The sequence below is a fragment of the Solanum verrucosum genome, unplaced genomic scaffold, assembly GCF_900185275.1.
Source record: "Solanum verrucosum unplaced genomic scaffold, falcon-dt-bn FXZP01000229.1, whole genome shotgun sequence".
Classification (NCBI taxonomy): domain Eukaryota; kingdom Viridiplantae; phylum Streptophyta; class Magnoliopsida; order Solanales; family Solanaceae; genus Solanum; species Solanum verrucosum.
The window spans coordinates 4,371,927-4,380,592 of record NW_026020011.1 but is presented as its reverse complement, the minus strand read 5'-3'; the positions used below and the strand labels follow the sequence as shown (position 1 = coordinate 4,380,592).

Here is an 8,666-nt window from a genome sequence, read left to right as displayed (position 1 = left end):
ACTCCCTTTTCCTCTGTGTGTGTATGGTGTTGAGGGTTGAGAGGAAAGAGTGAGCTGAGAAAGAGAAATGGGTGTAACTATGTATTTATATGGCGCCATATTCAGCAGATAAAAATTTCAGTTTGGGCGCGGCGCTATTTGGGTGGCATTGGTTTTTGAGTTTGACATTTGGGAAATGTTGTTTAAGGCTAATTGTTTTTTTCAGATTGAATTTTTTAAAAAGTGAGATTTGAATTTCCCTCCACATTTACCCCGCTTTGGACCACATTTATTAAAAAAATGGTTGGGTTGGATTATTTTAATCCTTCCTATAATCATATACAAAAAGGAAAACTATCTTATTAGATATACATTCATATCATATACACTAAAATCTTACTAAATTAATACTCAGTTAATTAATAATTTCTCTAAGATAATAATATCTTTCACTTCCGATTTGGATCAGTGGAAAAAAATCACTCATTTCGATAAGATAATAAAATAATATATTTTTAGAAGACTCATATATAAATATATAGTCCCATTAATATTATATTATAAATTAATAATTCTTTAAAAGTACAAATATATCTAAGAAAATTTAGTGAAATATGATTATATTATGTTCTGTTTTTTGTTAAAATTTAAATCTAGTTAAAGTTCATCTCTATTTTTTCTTATTGCATCCAAAAGTTTCAGTGTTGTCTTTTCTAATTGCACCATAAAATTGTGAAGAGTTCTAGATGCAAGTGTTTCTTTACGCGTAACTGGTTCCAAATGTATTGTATCATCGATCTTCAACTTTATCATCAACATTGTTTTTCCAATGATATCCACAATTTGTTCTAATCTCTGGACCTATGAACATGTATCATTTTCACTCATCCAATAGGTTATTAACGTCCGTTTTATTGCGGCAACCGAGATCATTAATCATGACGTCAAGTTCATGAATGACGTTTTCACAAGTGGGTTCTTTCAGATTCTTTGAGATTCCATTCCTGAATAATTTTTTCGGTGTCGAACACTCTTTAAATTAATAAATACTAATTTATTGGTTAAATAATACCTCAAGAAAATAATAATATTTCATGGTCTCGCCTATATTAATTTAGAGAGGTTTTACTGTATACTAATTTGACCTATACTTTCAAATAATTACACATTTATTATTAATTAAGAATTTCTTATTATATATTGAGGAAGATATACATATATACATGTATTTCTGCTACCAGATACATTAAAATTGGGAGAGAGGCGAGCAACCGAGATAGTTGTATATCCCAAGTACATGTGAATCACATTATATACACACCAAATACATATATCTGGTGTGATTCGCATGTATTTGGATACTATATATAAAGGAGAGTGGCAATCGAGATGGGTGAGTGCGAGGGCAAGCGAGGCGAGTGAAATTTGTTTATGTATCCAAATACTTGTGAATTTACTTGGATATAGTGTATCAAAAATAAATTGCACTTAATTTTGACCTCGTGTAACCAAAATACATGTATCTAGACGCACAAAAATCTAGTAAGATTCATAATATTACAAACTAAAGTGTGTTTAAGTAATTTGCTCCTAAACTAGTGGGGATTCTCTAAATTTCCCCCAAAAAATATTATTTGATCAATGTTGATGTGACACATTTTAAGAAAACTTTCATATACTCCTCTTGTAAATATATATTATTTGACTCATATTGATATATGTTTGTAAGAAAATTTTAATTAAAAATGTATTTTACTAAATTATGTGGGCGTCTAGCTATGTTTTATTGTGAAATTTAAAGAAAAAAATTATTTTGTTTTTAAAGTAAAAAAAATTATATTTGAAAATTGAAGTGGTATTTGACTATGAATATAAATAGGAGTTGTTTTATACTTTTTGTGAGTGATTTAAAATTAAAATACATTTTTGTTGTTTTTCAAATTCTTGAAAATTCTGGATTTCAACTTCGAGTTTAATTCCGGAACTTTATGATCAAACGTGTCTTTTAGAGTTCAAATGATATTTTGAAACTTTAAATTTAACTACTATTACTACTATATTTAGTTATTTAATACTAAGAGTAGTATGGTTAAAAAATAATGAAACTCTCTTGATTTGATAAAATAGACAAATAAAAATAAAACATTTATATTTGATATAAAATGCAAGTAAAATGAGACAAAGGGAGTATATCAATTAACAAATATAATCGTTAATGTATACAAAAAAAAGGAGTAAATTTTCTGAAATTGTCACCCATGATTGAGAAATTGCTTACTCTTGAAATATACTTAACTACTCCCTCCGTCTAACAATAGTTGTCCACTACACTATTTTGGGATGTCCAATAATACTTGTCCACTTTATGAATTTAATTAATAATTTATACTTAGTTCCTAATTGTCTTTATCATTAATTATAATTATTTCTCTATCACATATTTCAAGACATTGTATTTATTATATTTTAAGGGTGATATAGTAAAATTACCCTTTTATTTATAATTTCTTAAGAATTGTACAAAATCAATAATGGATAAATATTGTTGGACAGAGGTGGTAATAAAAATCTTCTTTTCTCGTAGTTAGATGTCATGTCACATTATACTTTTTTTTTTCAATTATGCATTTATTAACCATCCATAATTTAGACCGGTAAAAATAATACTTCCTCCGTCCCATTTTATGTGGCACCATTTAGTTCGTCCCCAAAAGAATGTCACCTTATTATAATTAGAAACAATTTAACTTTAAAATACCCCTTTTACCCCTAATGAAATATTTTTCAACCACATAAATATCTCAAGATTGTTTTAGACCACAAGTTTCAAAAATCTTTCTTGTTTTCTTAAATACCATGTCAAGTCTGGGACAGAGAGAGTACAAGATACACAAAAAATCTTATACTACTTCACAAATACCCATTTTATCTTAATAAGATAGTTACGAACCACACAAATATTTATAATTTATTTTAATCATAAATTTTAAAAGTTTTCTTCATTTCATACATTTGTCAAATAACCATCACATAATCAAAAGGGATGAAAGAATAATAGACATCATGATAATATGATTATCACTTTAAAAAAGACACGAATACATAGACATGACCCTTAACTTGGTATCAACTGATAACTATGACCTTTAACTTTGGGTGTGCACAAGTAGGTACTTAAACTTGTATAAAATTAAACAAATGAATACATTTGTCCTACATGACAATTTTGTGAATCACACGTGTATTATGTCATGTAGGACACGTTTATATAGATAATTGTGGTTCATAATTTATTGTTGAGTTTGACTTATGTGCACTAATAGTATAAAGTTCACACTATCATGTCATGATAATAGACAAATGTAACCTAGCATTGCTTCCTAGCAATCGTCATCATCAAGATGTACAGTGTCATCTCAAAGAAGTTGTTGCCCCTTAGAATTTAGGCCTACTTAGGTGCTGGTCCAGGAATTGAATTTAAGATAATTAGGCTGATGATCTTTGGAGTGCAGCTCTGGATCAAGGTTTTAGTTTATAGTTATATGTTGCTATCAGCATCATTTGACTTTATCATCTTTGGAGTTTGGACAGCAAGGTGTCACTTATCATTAAACAATTGTGGTTGACGATACTTTACAGTTAATTTAACTTTTGTGCATCGATAGGTGATAGTGTATTGGAGTAACTTTTTAATACTACAGTCAAATCTCTCTATAACAACCTCGTTTGTCCCAATACTTTGGCTTCTATAATGAAGTGTTGTAAAGATATGACACCTTTTGGGGTTGAGTTAGGCCCAGTGCCATATCTTTAATACTCCATATATTTCCCCTTTGAACAATAGTTGTAATCAAGTACTATTACCATGATTGATGTTCTTCTGTTTACACTTACTACAAAAAGCTAAGGAAAACCCCAAAACAGAAATTAAATATGTTAGTACCATTTACTTAGCTAGCTACTAAATGTTTGGGACTGTGACTTAGTATTAATTGTATTGTATTAGCAACTAAAGAAAAGATTAGCGACAACAGGAACAGTTAGCAAGCTACTTGAAAATAGATGTTACTTTTGCCTTTAGTTTTTGTTTATTACACAAATGTAGCATTGCTTTTCTGTGTTTATTCATTATGCCTGAAAAGAGAAAGTGCAGGGGAGAATTGTGATTACAAATGAGCAAGAAGGTTGTCGATATTTTGGCGTGGCCTACATTTTGCTAGCAATGGTATAGCCTTTGGCATAATGAGTCCAGGTCCTTCAGTCATGTCTACCAGTTCTTCGCTTACTCTCTCCCATTCAAAGCACTGAATAAGTGATCCTAATGCCAAACCAGCCACATGCATTGCCAAATTCTCACCTGGACATCCTCTCCTGCCATATCCAAATGGCATTAGCCTGAACCCATCTCGTTGACCTTTGAAATCGATAAACCTTTCAGGCTTGAACTCATTTGGCTTGTCCCACAATTTAGCATCATTTTGTATTGCCCACAAATTCACTAGCAACATTGTCCCACGGGGTACATGAAAACTTCCAACGATACACTCATCCGAGGACTCGTGTGGCACAAGTAATGGAGCAGCTGGGTACATTCGGAGAGTTTCATTAATGATTCCATGGAGATAAGGGAGTTGAGCAAGGTCTGAATCATCAAGTAATCTTGATGAGTCTACGATGTGAGTGTAGATTTCATTTTGAGCTTTCTTTAGTGCCTCGGGATTGTTCAGAAGAAGTGATAATGCTCATTCCATTGTGATAGCTGTAGTATCAGTACCTGCTGTAAACATGTCCATTCCCATGCCCCTTATCACTTCATCTGTGTAACAATCAGGCTCCGAATCTTGGAGGGATAAGAGAACATCAATCATGGTGTTGTTCTTTTGATCCCAATGAGATCCTTTTCGGCGGTTCTTGTGCTCTTCAATCAAATCTTGCATGAATTTATCCCTCTTCTCCTGCACTAACTTCACCTTATCCTCAAGTTTGTTTACTCCTATCCATTTAAGAAGCGGCACAAAATCTCCTATATTTGTTGCACCACTCACTTGGAAACTTTCTGTGACAATCTCTTTAAACCTTCTAGATGTCTCCAACTTCTCATCAGAATCACCATAATATTGCTTCCCAGCAATCATCATCATCAAGATGTTCAGTGTCATCTCAAAGAAAGCCGCTTTCATATCCACCACGTTTGTGTTAGGATCTCCACCAATGGTTTTTCCCCTTACAAGTCGTTGAAGCAGATTGTGAACCTCATTTCTACGAATATCAGCACACATTTGAATTCTCTGAGTGGACAAGATTTCAATAGTGGCAATCCGTCTTAGGTTGCGCCAATGTTGACCATAGGATCCCCAAAGAAGAGTGGTATTATTGTAACCAAGATGTTTTCCAGCAAGCAACCTTGGACGGTTGGCAAAAACAACGTCGTTTTTGGTGAAACATTCCTCTGCAAGAGAAGGGGAAGAGATAAGCAGGACAGGAAGCGATCCAAATCGGAGGTAAAGCAAAGGACCATGTTTTTCTGAGATGTTGGTTAATGTTTTATGAATTGGTTTCTTGAATAGATATAGATGACCTATAATGGGAAAAGAGATAAAGGGGCTTGGTGGGAGATTTTGGAATTTTCTAAGGAAATGATTCTTTAGCAAGTAAAGGAAAGTTAAAATGAGTATGTAGTATGAAATTTCCATGGTTGGTGCAGATACTTCTTACAGTAACTCTAAATAACAGAATACTGAAATTTTTATACCTTCTGGAATGGGAATTTAGGCCTACTTTGGTGCTGGTCCAGGAATTGAATTTGAGATAATTAGGCTGATGATCTATAGAGTGCAGCTCTGGTGAAAGGTCTTACTTTATAGTTATATGTTGCTATCAGCATCATTTGACTTTATCATCTTTGGAGCTTGGACAGCAAGGTGTCATTTACCATGGTTTATGATACTTTACAGTTAATTTAACTTTGTGCATCGATAGGCGATAGTGTATTGGAGTAACTTTTTAATACAGTCAAATCTCTCTATAACAGTATCGTTTGTCCAATACTTTGGCTTCTATAATAAAGTGTTGTAAAGATATGGCACCTGGGCCTAACCTAGTTTATGGGGTTGAATTAGGCTCAGGTGTCATGTCTTTACATGGTATCAAAGCCAAGTCCATCCCCGTTTGGACTCCCGTTCCACACTCCATCGGCAGCACCTTCAGGTCCTTGGCTTCAGTAATAGCATCAACCTTGCTTGCCCATGACTTAGGAAGGATTCGAAGAATCTTCCTAACCTGTTTACTTGGGTGAACAGGTTCTCCCAAGCAGCGTAGTTCATTAGTGATGGAGGGGAATCTGGAATGCATGTCATGGATTGTTTCTCCCTCTTTCATTGTGAAGTTCTCATACTAGGTAGTCAACATGTCTACCTTTGACTCCTTCACTTGTTTCGTACCCTCATGAGCAGTCTTGAGGCAGTCCCAAATTTCTTTTGCTGATTCACAGGCAAAAATGCAATTATACTCTTCAGCACCTATACCACACACCAACAATCTCTACCTTTGACTCATTCACTTGTTTCGTACCCTCATGAGCAGTCTTGAGGCAGTCCCAAATTTCTTTTGCTGATTCACAGGCAAAAATGCAATTATACTCTTTAGCACCTATACCACACACCAACAATCTCTTAGCTTTGTAACTCTTTTCAATCTTCTTCCTGTCAGCTTCATCGTACTGTTGTCGAGTCTTAGGAATGACTCTTGTGATTTCTCCATCTTTCACTTCCATTGTAGGGACAAAGGGTCCATCTAGCACTATGTCCCACAACTCACTGTCCTCAACCATTAGATAATCGTGCAACCTCGTCTTCCACCAGCTATAAAACTGACCATTGAAGCGAGGTGGCCTGGTCGATGATTGTCCTTCTTCTAGGTTCAGTGGAGCAAACCATCTTTCCACAAGAATCTCTCTTGGTGTTAACCAGCTAGAGAGCCCCTGCTCTGATACCAATTGTTAAGATGTATGTGTCCACTATCAGTCAATGGACCAGGTTCGTTGACACAATAAGAACAATAATAAACAACACAAGCAGTTTACGTGGAAACCCCCTTGCTCAAGGGCGGTGAAAACCACGACCTGTGCTCACAGGATTTCAATCCAACTCCATTTAACTCTAAAAGGAGCAACAATTCAGATTATAGATTCTTGTAACCTAGGAATTTAACTCTAAATCCCTTCCCCCTCAGTGTAGCAACTCTACTACAAAGAAAGAACTAAACAATAACTCTATTTCCCACTAAACCACCTAACTCTAGATGATTTAGACTTCAACTAAGCAACAACTATGTTACCCACTAAACCAATTAGCTCTAACTGATTTAGACTTTTTGACTGAAACGAACAATGATCTAATTCCTTTATAACACAGGAATTAAGATTGGGCACCGGACCGGAATGGGATGGGTTGACCGGTCCCGGGATGAACCGGACCGGAATTACCGGGATGAATACTCGGTTTCGTTCCGTCCCGTCCCACTATATACCAGAATGGATCGGAATGAGACGGGACGGGACGACACATATTTCAAAAAATAATTTTTTAGTTATTTTGAATTATGAAAATATGAATGTTTTTTTATTTTTCTAAGTTTAATAGTTTTGAAATTTATAATGTAATTTTACGTAAGTTTATTTTAATTTTTTTTTACTTATTTTAAAGATTTTTTTAAAAATTTTACTTATTAAGAATTCCAAATTGTTAAACATTACAAGAAAATGAGCGCATAATGGATAGTAAGAATTCATAAAACTGACACAAATTATCTAGACAAATGTAACGTCGTTTATTTGTTGTGTCTGAAAAGAGAGAGTGTAGGGGAGAATTGTGATTACAAATGAGCAAAAGAAATAATTTTTCTACTTTAATTTATTTAATGTATAATTCTTTTGAAATTATGGAATCCATTTTGGGCCTCATTTGTTTGCATTAACTAGACATACATCACTACTATATATATTAATCTTACCTTTAGTTTTGAAACAATTACATATATTACCATTTTAAATATTTTATACCATATATTTTAAAAGATATAATCAAATATACATATCCCTTAAAAATAGGATTAATTAATTATCATTATATTTTAACACCTAAATTAATAGTCAATTGACAATTTGAATTTTTTTTGAGAGAGAGAGCCATATCCCCTCCCCCCCCCCCCCCCCCCAACATCACTTTGAATTGTCTCTCTCCAGCCATATCTCGAATAATTTGATATTTTAAACATATATCTCAAATATTCAAACCAACGGATACATGTATCTGGCGAGTCATGAAGCATGTATTCAAAGTACAAAATCTGGCATAGAAAGTAATATGGTGACATTGGGCATTGTTGAAAAAACTCACAATCACAAGGAAGAGAAAAAAACAAATTGATGCCAAGAAGATGAAGTTTACAATTAGAGAATTAGTTTGGTTTTATGATTTCGTTATTTTAGGAAGATTTGTTAAAGTTGATACACTAAGGAATCTCTAGATATGTTAGAGTCGTTAATTAAGCCTCAATTAAGGAAATCAATTACACACATTTAATTCAAAACTAATAAAACATGTATCTTGAATATTTCAAACCGCCTGATACATGTATCTGGCGAGTAGTGATACATGCATATGATGAGTAATGATACATGTATCCAA

At 33.6% G+C, this 8,666-nt stretch overlaps 1 pseudogene; it reads right to left on the bottom strand.

The window, feature by feature from the left end:
- Nucleotides 1-4,117: 4,117 nt before the first annotated feature.
- Nucleotides 4,118-5,672, bottom strand: LOC125819891 (cytochrome P450 81Q32-like; annotated as a pseudogene).
- Between the last annotated feature and the right edge of the window lie 2,994 nt (nucleotides 5,673-8,666).